Source organism: Condylura cristata, unplaced genomic scaffold (genome assembly GCF_000260355.1).
Source record: "Condylura cristata isolate star-nosed mole 26May11 unplaced genomic scaffold, ConCri1.0 scaffold00019, whole genome shotgun sequence".
NCBI classification, from domain to species: Eukaryota; Metazoa; Chordata; class Mammalia; order Eulipotyphla; family Talpidae; genus Condylura; species Condylura cristata.
In genome coordinates this window covers 31,320,957-31,342,886 of record NW_004567120.1, presented here as the reverse complement: position 1 = coordinate 31,342,886, position 21,930 = coordinate 31,320,957, and the positions used below count along the sequence as shown (strand labels likewise).

The 21,930-nt window shown below is 41.9% G+C and overlaps 1 protein-coding gene across 2 annotated transcripts in view; it reads left to right on the top strand.

Annotated features, from left to right (window-relative positions):
* HS6ST2 (heparan sulfate 6-O-sulfotransferase 2) overlaps positions 1 to 21,930 on the top strand; it is a 245,483-nt gene that overhangs the window by 52,119 nt on the left and 171,434 nt on the right. The window lies entirely within an intron of this gene.

Here is a 21,930-nt window from a genome sequence, read left to right as displayed (position 1 = left end):
CTACATATTCACCATGGAGTACTACTGAGCTATAAAAACATGGAATCTTGCCATTTTTTGACAGTGTGCATGGAACAGGAGAGGATGATGCTAAGTGAAATAAGTCAGAAGGAGAAAGGCAAATTCCAGATGATTTCATTTATGTTGGAATATAGAGAAACAAGACAAACCCTAGAAATCTGACTGCAGAGGGGGAGGGTGGAAGGTGGTGGTGGGGAGGAAAAGGAGGAGGCTGAGTAGATTCTGGTGAAGGATTATGGATGCTTTAGTAGTGGGCATGGTGTGGTAAAAATACACCTGAACAAGTGTGGTTTTACACCCCTAACACAGTGCTGTAACCTAATGTTACCTCAATAAAATGTGATTAAAAAATAATGTAAAGGATCTAGATCAGTATTTCTCAGCCATTTCCCCCCATGATCATCCTTGTAAACTCAACCTAAAATGTCCCTAACAACAGACATGAAGTAGGAAAGAATAAGATTAGGGGGTGGGAGAGGTAGAAAGGGCCACAAATCACTATAATCTCTAAGTTTTATTTCACCTTCCCCAAGAACCAATTTTCTTTCCCTTGCACGTGATACTGCCTGGTTGAAAATGTATGGCGCAGATATGTGAAAACAGTGATTTATGGTGTATTTAATTATCTCTGGTTATGGGCATTGTTTCCATTATCCACATTAGTAACCTCCAACAGGAGAGCACCGAGGTCAGTAAGTTTTATTATGTGCTAGATACTTCTTTACGTGGTTTAGTTTTATCCTTATGGAAACCATGAAGTGAGCAGGTTACATAACTTTCCCTACAGTCACAATGCGGCTTGTGCCTCTGTCTTTATGATACCAGGGACTATGATCTTTCTAGTACTAATAAAGACAGCATTGAAAGATGTCTTGAGCAGAAGGGACATAAGGGTGACTGTTTATCTCTAAAGTTGATTTTGGATTCCGGATGGTATGTTTGGCTACTCTGTGGCATAGAATTAGAAAAGAAAAATTTGATTAGAAATAAGTTTTGTCTCTCCCTCGACTCCTACTGTTTGATGTTCTTTAATATCATATAGAAATGACCTTAGCTTCTTGATATGTGCCAAGATTCTAGAAACTCTGGGCCACACACATTGGGAAAGGTTAATAATATTATGTACGTAGGGCCCTCCCAGGTGACAGAACGGGTTAAAGCACAGCACTGTGAAGCTGGTAGCAGATGCTTTGGTGCAAGCTCAATCCCTGGCCCAGGAGGTGACCCACAACGTGCAGCAGATCTCTCCTGTCTCACCTGCTGCTCCCCTCCAGTGTGCTTAGTTCATCTGCCTGTTCTGCTCCCCACTCTGACTCTGGGGAATCCTCTCACCACCCCCTGTACCTGTGGCCTGTATGCATAAATAAATAATCTTTAAAAAAGATGTACTTAACACAGATTTTATAGGTTTTATCCTAATCTTTATGTAGATCACTGTCTTAATTCTACTAGAAATTGCCTTCTCAGTGTAGAATGTGGTGAAGACAGTGACAAGAACGAGGGAATGTTAGGCAAGTGGGAGGAGCAGTGGCCAGTTGCACAGGATTGGCAAAGAAGGGGAAAATGAACTGATTTTGACATGTAGTGTGTGAGAAGTAGCTAAGCACACAAAACCAAGCCAGGATGCTTTGACCTCCTGTGAGCAGGGAATAATCAGACTGCACTCCATGCTAGTGTAGATAATGTGGAAATATCAGTAGATGATATGTGTGTGTGTGCATGTGTGTGCCACGTGCATGTATGTGTATGCGCTGTGTACATCGTTGTAGAAACGGCTGTTTCTTATCTGGATTGCAGCCTTTAAAGTACATTACGTCCATGCACCTGTGCTCTAATAGACGTTTTCTTTTTAACACCCCCATTTTCGACCCTTTCTGTCTCCCCACTTGAAAGTGGTGCAAATAAACCAAATTAGGATCTGGGTCTCAGAGTGGTTAGGAACTGATTGATAGGTGCTTCCCCTATTTTAGAGGTGAACAAAGGCAGACCCTTAGAAGGCACCCAAAACTGGAACTCAGGCTAATGGTGTGTTGTGTTACCTGCCTGCAATCATTACTCCCTACTCTACTTCTTAGAAAAAGAGAGAATGTGAAAATATGTTGGCATCTTCATCTGGTGGCCACAGAGCAATTCTAGACTAGAGGTGAGCCCTAAGGAAAATAGGAAGACGGCAAAGTTGGCTGGCCAGCATGTCATAGTTAATGTAACAGAGCATTGGCTAGGAAATGGGCTTAAAAAGGAACATCATTCTTGCAAAGTTTCTTTTTGAAATAAAATATTTTCAGGATATTATGAAATCATATAATGTATATGTCCCCTAACCCAAAACCCAACAAATCTGACATTTGGTTTCTGGGATGAAAATGTTGACCTATCTTTTAAAAATGTATAATAAAGGGCTATTTAAAAAATATATGCATACAGAACTGGGGTGCAGGCCAGAGGCTTAGGGACAGTGAGAAGATTCACCAGATACAGAATAGGGAGCAGAATAGGAAGATCGACGAAGTACACTGATGAGGGGGGCAGAGGAAGAGACAGGAGAGGTCTGCTGCGCCATGTGGGTCAGTTCCAAGGCAGGGATTGGACTTGCACTGAAGCAGGTGGCTAGCGTGCATTGCTGTGCTTTAACGTGCTGTGCCAACAGAGAGGGCCCTGGCCCATCTTTTTAAAAAAGCTATTTATATATTTTTACATCATTGTTTATTTTTGAACAGTGATTTCTCCACTCAGGTGTTTTCCATATAAAATTCCCACCACCAAGACACCCGTGAACCATTACCATAGTCTCCTGTGCTCTTCCGTCTGGTTTTGATCCCTCTCCCTCCCCCTTCCCTGCTGAATGTCTCTGATTTATAGTTTGCCAGCTAGTTTTGAAGGTTGACCCATCTTGATGTAGAAAACGATGAGTGATTCTTGGTGTGAGGACAGAGATTTCTCTACTATGTGGTTGACCTGGGTTCTAACTTGCTTTTCCGTGGACATGCTGTATGACCTTGGCCATGTCAAATCTTGTCCCTGATCTTTGCTTCCCTTTAATGTAAAATAAAAGGAATTGGACTAACTGATATCTTTAGCACCTGCCAGTTTTTTAGTCTTTCCAAGCTGGAAGACAAGTGGTTTGTTGTCTTACATTTAGGTAGTTTGTCAGGGCCCTCTCCCCTGGTTTCTCTGTAGCATTCTAAAAGTTTTCTGATTTGTGACAGGTGGATTTGTCTAGAAAGTTCATTTGGTAGATAATAAAATATCGTTGGCTGACAAGAGGTAGGTGCAGTAATATGCATTTGCTGTTTTTGTATTAGATCTGCTGACACTGGTAATGTCACCATGTGATTAATTTATAAAGTCAGAGTGTCCCATTAAAATATTCACCTTCCCCACATATTTTATTTTATTGAATACCTTGATTGTGAGGGTGAATTTTGAAAAGTATTGGCTTTTCAATGGTGATATTTACAGTAGAGCATGTTTCCCATAGGTAAGAATGATTGTCCTATAGTGTTAGCATGATCCCCAGGACCTGGTGAAGGCTTCTGTGATTGTAATGAATTTGATTTGGAAAGACAGTTGTGTTTGGCTGGCGACCTCCCCACTTCATTTTTTCCATACACTCTCCTTTGTTGTCTCGTTGGGAGCCATACAGTGCAGTATGTGCAGCTGGAATACCTTCTGTTCCTTGCATCCAGGTTTTCGACTGTGTCTTTGCATTGGCATTGGGAGGACTGCAGGGTTAATCTGCTGTGTTGCCTAAAGGAGTAAAAGCCCAATTTATTTTAGCAATCAAAAATCATCACAGGGAATTTATTGCAAATTATTACAAAGAGAAAAGCAGACAGAAAAAGGAGATTTTTATCTTTGTCTGCTTTTTGTTTCAAGGGCTTGCTGAGCTTTATCAGTTTTTAATGAAGGAAAAAGAAGACCTCTTGAAACCAATGTATTTGAATTTTATCTAGTTACCAAGCTTCCCCCACACATACACCTTCTCGTTCCCCCCTGCCCGACTCGCTCAAGGACGAGATGTCTCTCTTTTTTTTTTTCTTTTAAGGTATGCTGGAAGAGAACCTGGGCACAATTGAGAATGTGAATTTCACCTTCATCTGGGCTATTTAGAAAGAAGAGGGGACTTTGAAGCATGCTTCTTTCTAATCACAGTTGGTGCTTCTGTCAGTTTTCTAGTGACTGACCTTGGCAGTTGTTGGAACGCTGGTGTTTAAGGAGGGTGCTGTCTGCAGCCTCTAAGGCTCTGTGCTCCCACCCCTGAGTGTTTCCCTCAGAATGTTGTTGATTTTGTGTGATCATTCTCAGAAAGGAAGCTTTTGGGGTCTGGGAAGAATTTTCTTGACTGTCCCTTTGAGTAGTTCCAATCTTTGTATCCCGGGCCCCTTTCCTATGTTTAGGGGTGAGAGATGCCCGTCTGCAGCTCCCCAAGAGCCATGACCCACATCTACAAAAGGGCTGTGTGACAGCCGGCTGAACACGTGATGCCGCTAAGACAAGTGCCAGGAAAGTAGAAGGTTCTAGTCTGTGGGAGAGGGCCAGGAATGCCAAAGGACTCTACTTTGAAAGTTCTGGAAAATGGTTTCCACTGAGTAGGTGTCAGGTACATGGGGAGAACAAGCATCATCCTGTGGGAGCTGGTCCAGGGACCCCAGTGATGCTGAGGAGGCACCTGGAGATCCCTCTTGTTGATGCTTCATTTCCTGATTCTCAGACAAATCACGTTCTTTTCCACAAGTCCAGGGAGAACAGGCCATCCTTTGGGTCTCAGGTTAAACACGATGCTGGGCATGGGAGACATCACTGCCGCATGTGCTTCAGGCACTGCCTCAGCCTGTTCTGAAAAGAGCACAGTGCTGGCAGCGTTCTGCTCCCATACTTGTTAGACTCGGGGCTGGAAGAGCTCCTAAAAGTCATCTGCGCCATCCGTCCACCCCATCTGATGCACCATCTGCTTCTACAACAAAGTTGTGATCCTTGCCCATGCATGTTGCTTTCAGAAGTGGGCCCGGGAAGCCATTCCATACATTCAGGTGAAATTTTCTCCCCAATCGCTCCCATTTATTGGTCTTCTTTGGCTTTCCTGCAACCATAGACATTCTTGGTCTGCTTTGGGGTCTTTGAAGTTCTCCTGATGCAGTGGAGATGAAGCAAAGATGAATGAAGGGAAGCCTTTGTGAAAACAGGAGAAGGATGATCGTTTTATTCTCACTCCTGGTGTGCTTGGTTAACCTCAAAAGACAGAGGACCACAGCACCGTTTCTCTGATGATGTGCTTGGAGTACATTTTGCATTCCTTTTCTTTTTGTTCCTTCCAAATGAAGTAGGTTCCAGTCCTTCTATAATCCTGCTAACAATACTCAGTTATGGTATTACTCGTCATCTTCTGCTTCAGACTCTACTTTGATTCAGTAATACAGCCTAAGACCCTGTTGGATTTCTTGATGGCCGCATCATACTGGAATTGTCTATAAGCCACAGGTGTCAGTATTTCTTCCAGATGCTTTCCAGCCCCGTGTCTAACAAGTATGGGAGCAGAACGCTGCCAGCACTGTGCTCTTTTCAGAGCAGGCTGTGAAGGTAGGTTGGTTGACCCAAGTCAAAACCTTACATTTATTCCTATTAATTTCATCTGGATTGAATTCATATCACTGTACTCTGTTCTTTTTGGACCGATGGGATTGGCATTCTACATAAGCCAGCACAGCTCAGCTTCTTGCTTGAGCTTCTCTTGCTTTTAGTGGACAGCTATTAGCAAATTTTGAGGCCTTTCCTCCTACATAAAACAAATCATTTTCCTGGACTGACTGGGCTTCTGTGGCAAGTGGACTGGTGATCATTAGATGGTGCTGTGCTTAGTTTCCTTCCCTTCGCTCTCTCTCTCTCTTTTTTTTTTTTTTTTTGATACTCTCCAACTTTCCTAATAGAGAACTGGTGTGATCTAGAATGACATTTCCATTCATCCCATCTAATCAAATGAGCAAGACAGAATCTGGTTAAGCACCATTATAAATGCTATATCCAAATGCCACATCAACAGATAGGAAAGTATTGACCTGACAAACTAGTCCTGGTGTGTGTGTGTGGGGGGTGTGGGGCAGGGACAAGGTCAAGATCATCAAACTCTGAGTTCAGCTTTCATTTATGTTACAAACTACAAATGAATCACAGAAGATGAGCTTGGCATACACATCCCACAGCGGCAATTCTGATGTCCTAGGTATGAGTCATCACTAGAGAATGAGGTCTTCCGTGCAAGTGAAATTAACAAATGACAGAAGTGTTTGACATCCAAAGTTCAAATTGTGCATTTTTCTTATTGGCGTAATGTTAATTTACCATACTATATAGGTTTCAGGTGTGTGGCTTCTCGCTTCAGCAACTGTATATTTCATACTACACATACCACCAAATGTCCAGTCACATCTGCTAGCAGCAAGTTATTACCTCTTCCCATCAGGTAACCACTGTTTTGTTGTCAGGGTCTGAGGGTTTGTTTCTGGTTTTGTTGTGTTTGATTGGCTGCTTTTGCTTTACTTTATATTCCACAAATGAGTGAAATCATATGGCATTAGTCTTTCCCTTCCTCAGCACAGTTCCCACAGTGCAACCATGTTATCACAAATGCAAGATACTGTCTTTTTTATGGCTGAGTAAGATTTCAGTGTGTATCTATACCACATCCCCTTAATCTACTCATTCATTGTCAACCACTTAATGGGTTTCTGTACCTTAGGTGTTATAAATGTTACCTCAGTGAAATTCGGAGTACATATATCTTTTTTGAATTAGAGTTTCCATGTTCTGGTAAATACTCAAAAGTAGGATTACTGGATCCTATGGTATGAATTTTTAATTTTTGTGAATCCCTCATACTGTTCCAAAGTTGCTGCACTAGCTTACATTCCCACTAACAATACATGAAGGTTCCTTTTTTCCCACATCCTCTCCAAAATTTATTTTTGATAATAGTGCTTCCAACTGGTGCAAAATCCATTTTAAGTTAGACTTGCTTTTCTCTAATGATAAGTGACATAAAACAATTTTTCATATGTCTGTTGGTCACCTGGCCATTTTTAAATTGGTTTTTATGTCTTTTTGTTGTTGAGTTGTCTGTATTTTGAACATTAATCCCTTACTGATACATGGTTTGCAAATACCTTCTTCTATTAAGTAAGCTGCTTGTTTTTAAAATATATTTATTTATGCATACAAGAACTGGAGTACAGGCCAGAGGTGGGGGTGGTGAGAGAATTCACCAGAGACAGAGTGGGGAACACAACAGGCAGATCTATCAAAATACACTGCTGAGGGTAACAGCGGGTAGGTCAGGAGAGGTCTGCCATGCCATGTGGGTCACCTGCCTGGCTGGGAATTGAACTCATGCTTCAGTGACTGTGGATATCTTTATAGTGCTCTCCTTTAACCCATTGTGCCACCAGAGAAAGCCCCATTTATGTAATTTTTATCCTTAGAATTAATCAGTGACTGAGCCTCATCCTGCGAATCTGTCTCCATGATTTCACAGTATTGCCAAAGGCATGTTGACGCTAGATCCGCTATAGGCACATGGGTGTGGATCCACTTACAGAGTTCATGAGTGTTAGGAGAGGACCCAAGGAGAGTAAAGAATGGTTGTCTGGGAAATCAATTCTCACCCTGCGGACAGCTACCCTGACTGGGCACTCCATTTGGAGGTGGAGTGGAAGGTAGAAGCAGTAGTGGTTCCCAGAGAAATGAGAGTGGAAGAAGGTAAAAGGAATAATGAGCTAAATAAGGGAAGACCCCCTCAGAAAATTTAGATCCAGAGCTTAGGTTCAAAACTTATATGCCTAATACAATGAGAGATGCCATCACCTATATCTGCAGATTGGGACCCAGGCTCCACAACATCATGGAACATGCAGAATAAAAGAGACTTCAGAGACCTTCTGGTTTTCAATCCTCTAAAGCAGGGCTTCTTAGCTGGGTTATACCATGGGTTCCCAGAATTCTATGTGTCTATATATTTTTCTGGAGAGGGAAATCAGAACTTTCATTGTTTTCTGAAAGTCACCCTACATCAAAAAACAGGTAGGTTACAAACCCCCTTTCTAGCAGATGTGTGTCTTTTGCACAATGGTTGACTATCTCATTTAAATCTTTCAGTGATGGTGAGTATATGACTTCATGAGCCACAGCATCAGGTAAGGACCAGACAGCTGGAACTGTTACAAAGTTGCTCCTCAATCTGGTAATTTGTCTCTGTGTGACTTCCCCAAAATCATTTTGTTAGTTTGATTTGTGTCCTCCAAAGTCAGTAAGTAGGTGGCATTTCTCTTTGTGATGCAGTCCTTTAAATAGAGCAGTTTACGTGCCTTCCTCAAGGAGACTTCCTCAAGAAAAGGAACCTTTCTAAACTTTTCTCCTGTATCTGTGACTTCCAGACTTGCCCCCATGCTGATGATTTTTGTTTAGTTTATCATTGTCCCTTGAAAGTTGTGGCAGCTGGATGTGAAGATGGCATTGCAGGATGCTGTGACCAGCACACACTAGAACATCATCATCACCCTTTTGTTGTAGACAATATGATTCGCTGAATGCCAAATTAATAGCCACTGTGTTAGTCACTTCACACTGCTGATTCATGATGAGTTTGTTTGCCAACATATCCTTCAATCTCTTTGCGGGTTGACTTAGGTGTCTTAAGACTTAAAGGATTAAGTGAGTGCGGTTATACACTTGATTATTCTGGTGGTTCTGCAAAACACTAAGAAAATCCTGACTTTTTAAGAGCAAATACTGAACATGTGAGTGCATGGTACAGCACTTACTAGGACTGTTGGGACATGAAGACACACTTCTGATTTAGTTGTTAGATGATCAATTATTTGTTTTTGAAGGAATTTTTAACATTTTATTAGAAAGGCTAGAAATAGAGCTACAACCATCAATCAGTTCAGGTAGCCTTCAGGACTTGAAATGGATCTACCAATCATGAAACATTTCTTTGCAGTAGCGTAGCAGCAAATGGTCAATTGTCATGTAGAAGATGAGGTATAGTGTGAGCCAAGTAGGAGGTGGAGCTTCTTCCTCTCTAAAGATGCCAAAAGGGTGGCTGCCATGGCGGGGTGACTCAGAATGAGCCTTGAAGCCCAAGTTGTGGCTGGTGTGTGTATACAAATAGTTGTAAGCACCAAACAGGAGTATCCTTGCGTCAGTGTGGGCTGGCTCTACTCTGCAGAGAAATACGGTGGTTTCCGAATATAAGTTTCTTATAAGTGTATTATTTTTCAGTCATTAGCTTTAGATCCAGAGACTTCTAGTGGAGTTAGAGCGGCTCCTCCAGATAGAACTTACAATGGGATCTTTCTGTTTCTAAGTCTGTATTGAATTGCTGGTAAGAACCAGCAGGTTCTCTCAGCCCAGTTGTGATTGCTACCTCATGTTGGAGTAGTTGCCAGGAGCCACATCCCCTGGATGTGGGTTTATCCATGAGGCTTTTCCGCTGTGAGTGTTGTACAGGATCAGAGAGCTCCGTCTTTGCCCTCGGAGCCATCATCACTAGCGGGGGCAGGGCCCAGTGAGGAAGAGAGCAGACCTGCCTCCAAGCACTGTTTTCTCTCCATTCTGCTCTCTTGGGATTTTCTGGGACTAAAAAGGGAAAATATTTTTCTCATCGTTTGGCAAAACATTTAATTAGAGCTCGTAACGAAAAGTCAGCCCAGCAGCACGATGCTTTTATGTGATGACTTAGACTTAACATATTTCAGGGTACTTACTCACAAGCTGTTTGGTGATTAGGGAGCAATCTACTGCACAAGGGTGGTAAATAAATAAATAAATAGAACCACAGTGTGAAAAATGAATGTGCCGAAGTTAGGCTGCATGTAATTGCCTCAAAACCAAAATTGAAGATCTGTGGCCACTACAGAGAGGCAGAAAACTTGCAGCATTTGCCAGAGGAGCTGTTGTGTGTGGTGCTGCATGGACCAGCTTAGCCGTAGCGCTTGGTAGAGTGAGGGGTCTGTTCTGTGCACTTGGCTGATGGAGCGAGCGGATTTCTTAAATGTTTTTGCTCCCCCCCTCCATGTAGACAAGGACCTAAAGTCATTGGGCTGAGTTTTTCTAATCTGTAATCTTTTGTGTTGGGTGTCATGTCTTTGTAGCTGGTTTCCTTCTTAATTTCTTTTATCTTCCATCTTCTTAGACTTTAGGAGATGCAGTTGGCTTTGGTCTTCCCCTGGTGGGTGTCAAAGGTGCTCATCAGTTTCATCTGTTTCTATGAGAACACCAGATAAGATGTGTCACCTTGTGGTATGCCTATAGACTATAAAAATCATGGGCTGATTGGGCTTTATAAAAGCTGCTTATAAGAAAAAAAAATAAAGCTTTTCTTGTCTTAATAAAACATGACACATGGCTGCTTGCTTTTTTCTCTTGGCTTCTTGGGTTAAACTGAAAGCTGCTTCTCAGAATCATCTATGTGCTGGCTTCCCATTTTATATGATGGGTTACCAAGCTGACTGTTGCAACCAACAACCCTCCATTTTGCTCTTATTTTTATTGAGTGTCATTGCCAATAAGATGCATTTTTGTTCTCTTTGATAATGAGTTTCATTACCATAAACGCCTCTGTGCCCTTGAACCCCATGTCCACAGTAGTCGCCAGGGTTCACGCTCCAGAAAGGTCAGTAGTCCCTCTGCTGCTCAGTTTGATACCCAATAAACTGCCCATTTTCAGTTTACATAGTGTCTTCTATAAAGGAAACACTGGAGAAAGCATTTGTAGAATACACGAAAGCCCAAAACTAAGGACTAAACAGTATCTACTCTTGATTTGGGGCAGACCAACTCCAGACAGGAAGTGTGGTCTCACTGGAGGGTTTTGGAGAAGTGAGCAATAAATCTAACGGGCATCTTTGGAGTTTTCTGAAAGTTCATAGTCACAGTTCCTGCCATGGTTCCACATAGCTTGTTATTTCTCATAAAAAAAAATAGAGACTGACTTTATTCCAAAGTATGAAATTTGGTGTGTGTGTGAGATCATGTGATTTCTCTTCCCATTTCTCATTGGATACTTACACCTAGAATAAGTTTGTTACACCTAAGAATAAGTTTGTTGCACTTAAAATATATATGGATGAATCTCTAAATATACATACATACATACATACATACATACATACATACATACATACATACATACATATATATATATAGGTAAAGCCTTCTAATGACTTGGGACATTTCTAAGTTCGCTTTGGGATTTTCACGAACCATACTTGTGACGGTCATAAAAAACGAAGCTTACATTATGCATGAGAGAAAATGATAAAATGTTCAGTGCCCTCATGGGTATATTAGACTTTGTTTTTGATCCCAGACATGGCACAGTAAGGGCATAATAGATATAGAAGGAGTGAAGTAGACAGATAGGAGAAGAGGGAAGACGAGAGGAGTAAAACAAATATATCCTGAGCGCCAAAAGATACCAGGCACTGTGCTGGTGCTTTTATACACTCACTTTCATTGAATGGCACTTTTTCTTTTTAAGAAAGAAAGAGAAGGAAGGATGACGAAGGGGAGGAGGAGGATAGGGAGGAAGGATACACAAAATGCTTGATTTCAAAATGTTTGAACATTGGGGGGCCTGCGTGGCTTATCTCAACCTGAGTTCCCCCTGCCCCATCCACCCAACTCAGTCTACTTGTGAAAAGAATTGGATCTTTGTAGAAGTAGCGTGGATGGGAACAAACGGGGACTTGCTTCAGGGTCAGGAGCTACTAGGGGATTATGCCCAGCTCACAGCTGTTAAGCGGCTCTCAGTAACGCTGCCAAGGTCTCTGTTTTCTTTTGGAGGAGCACCTGAATAGAGGGTTTCTTCTAAAGAGGGTACCCCACTTCCATGGGCATCTATTTTTTTATCCATCTGTTCTAGTTCCCGAACATTATCGTTTTGCACAATGCTTGCTGTGGCAACACATTTAATGGTGGCGGGAGGTGGATTGCTCTTCCCTCTTTGCTTGTGACCTGCAAGCACATTCATCAAGTAAGGGTGCAGAAATCCAAAATTACTTTTTCCACATTCAGGTGTGATTCAATAAAAGGAAAACCTTGCATTTACTTGGAAGTAAATACACAAGGTTTTGGAATTTCTGTGTAAATCCTTTCATAGTGGCAAAAATAAAATCCCAGGTAAAATGATACCATTCAACTCAGTGTCACCAATTGGAGTCTACTCTCAACTCCCATATTATAATTTATAATTCTGGGTCCCAGGAGCCCAAGCCCCTTAAACCACCCCTTTAATCCAAGCCCATCATTTGGAGATCTCAGAGCTCTCTTGTCTGTAAACACCATCTGGTGCTAGATAGTAAAAGTGAGACGCATTGTTAATGAGCCACACATTTGTGCCTACACAGAAACCAGGGGCCAGGTCTTAGGGTTTCACTGAGTAACTGACATCTTGGAGAACAGCACTCATGTCTTTCCCTGGCAGCAAAAGAGTGGAGAAGGAAGTGAAGATGCTGGGGTGGGGGGAGGGAACAAGCAGCTCATGAAACCTTGCTATAAGCTTGCCAGATCTGGTAAACTGGTAGTGGGTAGCCAGTTCACAGATGAGTGATATGGTTAAAGAATTCCAGGTAATTACAAGGATGCTCTTGTGTAAGGGTGATGTTTGTTCAGAATACTTCAATGAAAACAGAATTACTACAAATATATGTGTTAGTCCAACTAACCACTGTGATGAAGGCTGCCATACCTGTGCCATAAAGAAACCAGATATTTCTCTCATGAGGAGGAGAAACAGAGACATTTTATCTCTTGGCATACTCATGTTAATCGTTCACAGCGAAGTCATCAATTAAATGAATCTTATACGATAAGGCTGAGTCAAATAATGTGCACAGGATGGCCAGCAGTTTGTGAGACGAAAGCCAAGAGTCCTCTTAGACACCTGCAGTTGTAGTTCCAGAAGAGCACAGCCAAGTTGGAATGAGAGATTTGTATCTGAGTTGTTGGATCTTCTTATCCCAGAAGGATGTCAAGGGTGGAAGAAGTGCTGGGGAAGGGAGTGTAGACTGTTCCAGCTCTAAAGGGTCCTGCTGACTTGGGGGCTTAGCGACTCTGCCCAGAACTCAGTTGCAGTGAAGCCAGGGCTCCTGTTCACTTTCCGGTGGATTGGCTGAGGCCGGAGGGGCAGCAGCCGTCTCGTCCTGTCCCGTCTCAGCTTGTGGGGTGACTTTTTGCTTTGGAACCCTGTCCCAAAAGCCCCAGGCCATTTCTAGTTCACCCTCACAGTCTGGAGGGGAGAGGCCAGCATCAGATAGTCTGACTGCAGCGTCTGTTTGCACAAAAGTGGGACTTTGCCGCATTGCTGGACCATCCTCTCCCTTGCATTTCCTAGAAGAACTGCTAGAATCACAAATCACAATTTGCGGCTCACCCTGGGTAATGAGTCATTGGATGGAATTTCATTTGGTAGATTTAAAGAGAGTTAGTGTTGATCTATGAAGCCAGATGATTTAAGAAATTGAAGCAGTAACAAGTAAATTGCTTTTCTCTTGTACTGCAAAATGCTTTCTAGGCGTTTTTGGCTTTTCTTTTTAAAATGGATTTATAATACCATTTCTCTCCACCTCAAGGCTCAAGTAAACCTCTTTGCTCTAATGAATCCTAAATGGCTCCTCATTTCCCACGAACAGATTGTCCAATAGCATTTTTAATATCTTGTTTCAGAGTGTGGAAGCTGAAATTGTTAATTCTTTAGGAAACACAAATGAATATATATTTGCTTTTTGAGGCTTTATTTCTTGAACCCTATTTTCAGAAAACACTATGTACAATCAAGTTCAAATTCCTTATATGTAGCTCGTGCGGCAACTATGGACAACCACATTCAATTTCCTTAGTCTTATAATCAGTCACTCGCCAACCCACACTCACTTGCCTTCATGTATTTTCTCATCTGGCAAGCAATAGAGAGGGAAGGCTTAGGGTGTGCCCGGCATCCAGCTACTTGTGACCAAGGATAGAGGAAAGAATAAGCCTGCTGCTTCCTTCAAGCAACCTTTGAGCCCCCAGTGAGGACCGATGCTGTAGCCACAGACTTTAATATATGAGCAGTATGTGCTGAAGTGTTTGCCAAGTGCTCTGGGAAGAGAGGATCACTCGCATGGTAAACAGCTACTCCGAGCGAGCTGGAAAGGAGAATTTGTCTGCTTGGGAGATAGAGAAGAAAATAGCCTTTTCTGTCCTCTTAAGTTTTCTTTTTAATCGTTCCTGTGGTGGCATACCTCCTGGCCAGCACCTGCAGGGCACTTGAGAGTTGCTGGGGTTAGGACCCTTGTTTTCACAACCCTTGAGAGTTGTTGGGGTTAGAGACAAATTGCAAATGATACACGATAAAGATCTCCACGTCGAATGTTCTAACATCACAAGAACCCCATAGACATGCAACCAACCTGATCTCAGAGCTCACCCAGGCAGGAACTGTGTGACTTGGTATTTGTGAATAGAGACAGAACCCAGAACAGTGTTCCAAAAGGCTGATGCTTGATAAGTGTTCCTAGCTGCTGGGGTAGGGGTGAAGTCAGGGAGAGACATCGGCTCCAAAGGTGGCTGAAGAGGTGAAACCTAACTCCACTTAGGGGACTCTGGCGTTGTGCTGAAGAATGTGCAGGGATTTGTAAGATCTAGAATTTGAAAGGTGCTCTGGACAGGTAGATTTCTGCTAGATTCTGCTAGATTCTGTGAATATGTGAGGCGTTGACACAGGAGAATGACATGAGCAAGGCTGACTTCTAATGAGTCTGAACTCTGTAAACCACATGGGTCACTGGGTGAGCCTGGGATTTGGTGATAGCAAGGAGACATAAAATGTACAAGAATTAAATTCGTTATGCTACAATTGGATGAGGGTTTCCAGGAAGAGGCTGAGATGAGCAGTGATCCTGGGGCGGTGTTGCAGGGAGCCGCTGCCATTTCTGGGTTGTATGGGGTGGAGGGCTGTCTCCCTAGGGCCTGCTTAATGGCATCGGTGCTCCTTCACCTTCTTTTATGCTGCTGGTCCCCACTTCTTTACATCTCTTGTATTTCTGCCGTGGTGGCCTTTGTAAGACATAAGGTGAACAAACTGCTTATTAGGGTGAGACAATTGAGGCCCCATTTTAAAAAGGTTAAGATGTACTGAAAAGTGTCAGTGCATCCGGGAGTTGTGAGCAGTGTACGCGTGCACAGCCTGCTATTTCCCGAAGGCCACACTAACCTTGTCAAGCATGGAACGGGCTAACAGGCATGGATTGGCTCACCATTTGATGAGAGCAAAAATCTTTTAAATGCTTATTTTTATTTGCTCGCTGAAAATCATCTCCGTGGAGCTCAACATGGGGAAATGAATCCTGAACATTTTAGCAACTCACTTAAAATACCAGTAGAAAGCACTTGGGTTATTAAAAGCTGCAAACAAAGCATGAGGAGCCCTCTGGCGCTAATAACACCTAGAGAGAATGTCTGAGCCACCTATGCCCTTATGTTTGCCAAAAACGCCTTTGAATTTAAACTCTTCATTGTTAAGGAGGGAAGCTTAAGTTTTGCCAAAGCTTTCCCCCCCCCTCTAAGTACACCCACTTTTTCGTATAATTGGCTCAACACTGCTATTTGCATAATTGTCGTATTTTTCTGCTTCCCAAGAGGTCTGTTAAGCGTAAAGGTGAACTACAAAGCATTGACAAAGTGCACATTTATGCGTGATGTGCAATTCTCAAATCATGAAGAAAATTATATCGTTTCCATTGAGTTTATCTTACTTTTGGAAACAAAGCATTCAAAACTCATTGCCCCCTGAGAGGGGTTGAACCTGCTTCCTTTAATGGGGCCAACGCGCAATTTCCGGAGCCTTGGGTCTTCAAGAAAAGATGTTGGGGTGGCTCTACTTTCTCAATGCACTTAGAAGCATTTCTTCCTTAAGCTTGGTTTTTCAGTAAGATTTTTCTGTCAGAATCATAGATTTCATCACAGCTGGGCTGTCTGTTAGCCATGGGATCTTAGGCAAATCCTTCACTCTCTGTCTGTTAATGGGGACATCGTTGACTGCAAAAGGTATTGGGTATTCATGCACCAGGAAGTATGTTACTCAGGACTGGGCACATATTAGGTATTCTGCTATGTATGGGATATTCCCTCCTATTGCGGTTGGCATTTTAAGGAATCAGAACACCTGAATTTGGGAGTGGGAAAGGTCTGGATTTAGATCCATCTGCTGGCACTTCTGTGGAGGAGGGACACAGAGGGCTCGGCGATCTTTGACAAGTTAGGCAAGTTCTTCAGCATGGTAGCTTTAGTTTCTTTATCTGTCTAAGAGGGACAGATAATGGAAATACCAAACTCGAAATTTTGTGTTGTATGAAATGAGATCATACATATAAAAGCATATTAAACGCTAAATAAGTGGTTCCAGTAGTTGATTTCTGGTCTTTCACAACATTGATTATCAGTTTTGGATGCTCCCTCCAGATTGAGTTTTGTTCCATTACCTTTCATGTGCAGAAAGGGTGAGTGAAATGCACAACTTCTCTTCCTGTGAATGCCCCTGGAAGTCTCTTGCTGACTTCCTTCCTGAGTAGCTACCAAATTCTTGGAGGTTTCCTGACTGCTGTGTGTTTTCTGGCTACAGTCTAAGGGCATCAGATTTCAGCGTGGAATGGAGGGACGGTATTCTGTGTGTGTGATAGTGATCATATCAGGAAGATAACAGGACACCAAGCATCCGGCATCTGACAGCTTGTCACACAGGTCTCTTTTGAGCCCTAGTTTCTCCTTGACAAGGTTAGCCACTCATGCCAAGAGTTCCATGGATAGAATTCTAGCTGATCAGTAAACCCTGACAAACAGGGAGAAATAGAAACTGGCAGGAAGGCTGGCGATGCCCTTATGGCAGAGGCTGAGACATATGATTGAACTTTTCTCATCAGTTGTTTTCATACCAAGACCAATACGATTCAAGCTAATCAAAATTAAGGGGACTGGGAAGGTGTCTAAATTTCCAATAACAGGTAGTCAAATATCATAAATCTACTTGATGGACTATTATAAGATTATTCTTTTTTAACAATTTATTTATTTGTGCATACAGAACTGGGGTATAGGCTCGGTGTGGTGGGTGAGAGGATTCAACAGAGACAGAGTGGGGAGCAGAACAGGCCGACTGATAAAGTACACTGCTGAGGGGATCAACGGGTTGGCCAGGAGAGGTCTGCCACGCCATATAGATCACGTCCAGGGCAGGGATCGAACTCATGCTAAAGTAGCTTTAGCTTCTTAGTGCTGTGCTTTAACTGGCTGTACCACCAGGGAGGGCCAAGCACATTCCTTTTAAGGAGAATGTGGTATGGTAGTTAACATTAGGAAATGCTTACATTATAATGTTAGGTGGTAAAAAGGGTTAAAACTTTATAGAATAATTAGAAACCTCAAACAACAATCTGCAACTCTATAGAGGCAGAAAATATATTATGTTTGCCTTGGATTAGGGTATACAGGGTTTCTTTCAGGAGTGATGAAAATGTTCAAAATTGGTTGTGGTGAGGGCTGTACATATTTGTTAACATACTAAAGGACACTGAATGGTACATTTCCAATGGGTAAGCTGTATGTTACATGAATCATATCTTGACAAAGCTGTTAACAACAATGATAGTGGATCTTACACAGAGAAAGAATAGAATGGATATTTGCCAGAGGCTAATATAAGATAAATTTTAAGTGGTTAATTTTGTGGTCTTTTTCACTGTATTTTCCACAGCAATCATATATAAACTTTAATATTTTATAATGAAAACCTATTAAAAGGCACAAAATAAAATGAATTAATATCAACATTTTCATCTTACAGAAATTAAAATGTCAATGATAAAATATGGGGACTAAACATTTACACTAAGGGAAAGTATAGCATAAAGTATATGGCCTGGGACACTCTGGATTAAATAGTAGTATTCAGCCTTTTCATTAATATTTTAGCATTTAATAAAATTATCAAACATATGGTAAAGATGCAAACTAAGAGAAAAAACTGTTGGAAATGGGAGAAATCAGTGCTAAATCTCATAATCTTAATAAAAATTTTCCCTCAGAATTCATGTTCACTACAATGTAGATTTCAAGCTTTTGAAAGTTTCAGAATGTAAACTAAAAATTCTCTCTGTAATTGAATGGGAGGAAAGATTAATTTTCCCTTTACCTCCTCAGGTTCTGTAATTGGAACTGACAGATTATAAAAACTAAAGACAGATAAATAGGAGAAAAGGCATACACGTTTTATTTGATGCTAACATTCTACAGCCTTCATTTTGTATACTTAAGAGCCTTCCTAGAAAAAAAAATAAGGACCACGAGAGGCAGTGAAACCTGGGCGCTTATGTGCCATTTTAACACTGTAATTTTTATGCCAAAGTGGCATATTTGGTGGTGCTATTCTGATCAGCTTCAAAATCATAATGCACCCTCAAATTTACCTCTCTTGATGTTCAATCCATGTTATAATTTTAAGCAGGAATTATATTAGCCTTTATTAAAACATACAGATAAGTGATCTTCAAGTGATTAGTACTTAAGGACTGGTGGGAAGATGAACTTCTTCAAGTGAGTAATTGAATAAAATCTATTCTTTCCATTCAAGCTTCACTCTGAAGCTCAGTGACTTCCTAGCTCTCCCTCCCCTAAGTACGGTAACACTTATTATTATCCTTTGTCTAACATAGTTTTGTCTTCTTGCCTTACCTTAACTTAAAACGTTTGCTTGCTCTTCAGTTTCTTCACTTAAAGAAATCTCCAGCCCTAAAAAAATACAGTGAGCAGAGAATGTGCAAAGCGATCATTTTTATACAGCCTCAGACCCCGTGCGACATTGCTGCCATACTTTTTATACCAACAAGCCAGGAACAGCTGTCTCGCTTGACTTTGGGGTCCAGCTCAGCTGTTTCGTATTCATCCTGTTGCTTTAAGCATCTGTTGACAGGTGGAAAAGCTCACTGTGAAGAGAACCATTGTTGCCTTGGGTGGCTTCTCCCTCAGACAAGCCTGACCCTTTTGTTTGCCCCTGGAACAGAATTTGTGCATTTTTCCCAGCCCTCATTAAGTACAGCTGTCGGGGACGTTTTAGTAGATGGGAACCAATTCCCTTGCAGCTCTGTTCTGAGAACCGAGGAACAGTGTCCACAATGCATTTTGACGAGGGCCGTATGCTGTGGAATGTCTGTAAATGGCTGGGCCTTGTGGAGGAGAAACCCACACATTATTATTCCTCCTTGTCTTAACAACAGTCTTTTGCTAGAATGCCCTCTTAGGCAACCATTTTCTGGTGCCAGAGAACCTGGAAATGGAAAGGCTCTTTTGTTGGAAACCTCCATTTTACAAACGAGGAGACCTGTGTTCTGGACAATGGTCACTTTTAGCCAAGTCAGCCGGTGACGTTTTGTCTTCCCATATAATAATGGCACAGTATCCCCATTGTTTCCTGGCCTCTTTTTTTCATGTTTCTGGAAAAACTTCTTTCTCCTCATGGCTATGATTTGGGCCTCATCCAGTTTATTGAAATGATAGATTAGTCACAGGATTTATACTTAGGTTTCAGAGAGCTACAAGGAAGAAAAATGTTGGGAAAATGCTTCTTGGGACTTGTGTTTTGAAGTCTTGAGAATAAAACTAAATAACCACCAGCTCTCCGTCCCCACCCAGTCCAGTGCTATTTTCTATTGTATTTCTACATATAACTATTACCGTGTGCAGTGGAAGAAAAGTCCCTGGGGATTTATGGAATTATGTATTCACAGAGGATAAAATGCCCTGGGAACTTCTATAATAGGTATAATGGGTATAAAATCTTGGGGCCTGGGGACCTCCCTAAAGACGTCGCAAGAGCAGTTCTTTTTTGAGACCAAGTCTTCAATCTTGTAAGCAGACCATCAACCCTAGTGACAGCCCTCTTTGAAGGAGGCCTCATAAAGACAGAGTTCAGATGCTTTATAATGGTTTTAGCTAATGGAAAACCTGGAGGCAAAATGTGAAATCATCTTCAAACCTCATACAGGTAAAAAGGAAAAAAAAATCTCTAGAAGTTCTGAGAAGTGACAGGAATTTTAAAATTTTGGTTTGAAATGTAAGAAATTGCAGGGAATAATGAAAAAACATGAAAAATGCTCCCTTTATGATAAGCAGTGTAAAAATGTCTGTCTCCACTTGCTTGCCTCTGGATCATTCACCTAGCAGGGTAAATGAAGACCGGATCAAAATTTCTTAGGAACTGCAGGGACCTGAAAGACAAAACTGTTCTCCTGAAGCTTTCTGCTTGCGGGTCTTTTGCTTTGTGCTCTGGATGCCCGGTCTCATAGCTATCCTACCCACAGGCCCATGCAATCCAAGAAATTCCAGAGCCCCTTTTCATTTATATTTTTGTTATTTGCTCTTTTTTTAAAAAAAGTTTGATGTATTTATGTAAAAGTGCACTAGAAAATACTTAGAGCACACTCCAACTATAAAAGACTGTAGATAGGGTGTGGTATTCTTTTGAGAAATGTCATTTCATTAAGGTATCATTTCTCTGGCTCTAAACATCTCTGGCTCTAAACAAAAGACTCTGATGCACTTCTTAAGAGCGGGGCCATCCCGAAAACCCCAGTTCACTACCCCATGATGGTGGGAGGAATATAGCATATAGGTACAGCTTGGAGATATTATAGATTCAGTTCCAGACCACCACACTCAAGTCAATAGTACAATAAAGCGAATCAGAGTTTCTGGTTTCCCAGTGCACAGAGCTAGGTTTGCACAGTTCTGTAGTCTAGGAGATGTGCCATAGTATTATGTCTAAAAAGCAGTGTATGGACGTTAACATACACTGTGACAAAGAGTGAGGACGTGAACACATGCTGTTGGAAAAATGGCACCACTTGACCTACTCAAGGTGGACTTGCCACAAGCCTTCAGTTTGTAAAAAATATAGTATTTGTGAGGTACAGTACAGTGAAACTCATGAAAGTGAGGAATAGTTGTAGTTATGTTTCACAAAACCACAGGCAGTAGATATGTTATGCACAGGCACAAAATGATTCTAAGACATCTTTGGGATAGACCTCATATGAGAACTCAACGAGCTCCATCATCACAAACATTGTGAAAATGGTGTGGTGTTTCCTACTGTCTTTGTTTTTCGTATTTTATCAGAACAAGTCATACTGTGCCAAGAAGGTTTTGTATTCTGCTTTGAGAACCTGACATGCACAAAATGGAGTCCAATCAGTCACAAGCAATTACGTCTTCTTTTCAGTTATCTAACCATTATCCTGCACATAGTTTTTCTCGTGTATCAGATTATTTCCTTAGGAGAGACTCCCGGAAATGGGATTACCGAGTCAAAGGTTCTAAATCTATTTTAAGGCTCTTCATACATGGTGGCAAATTGCTTTCCAGAAGGGCTTTGGCAGTTGACACGGCTGGCAGCAGCCAGGCCAGAGTCTTCCTTTAGGCCTCTGCATGGGCAGAGTTAGTCATTATAGAAAATTCCTGCACTGAGATAGCTTGTGCAGTAAGATGAATATATCACAGCATGCCAGGTCCAGGTATGCTACTACTACCTTCTCCACGAGGTCTCCTCCTGCTCAAGGCAGTATATGTGCATTCACCGAAGTGACTGTTGTTCTGACAGCCTGTGTCTTTTGAGTGATTTTTGAAACTTTCTTCTCTTCTCTGAAATGATTTCACTGGTGATCTGTGAGGGCAGATCATCACGTCCTTGGCTCCACTCAGACTTGTGCCACCTCATATTGGCAGGCCCGGGAGGGTCTGTATTTAATTTCTGCCTAGTTGCCTGTCCTGAGCGTGCTCTGTGTCCAGGTTGTCCTAGGAATACTTTGTGACTGTGTCCCACTTACC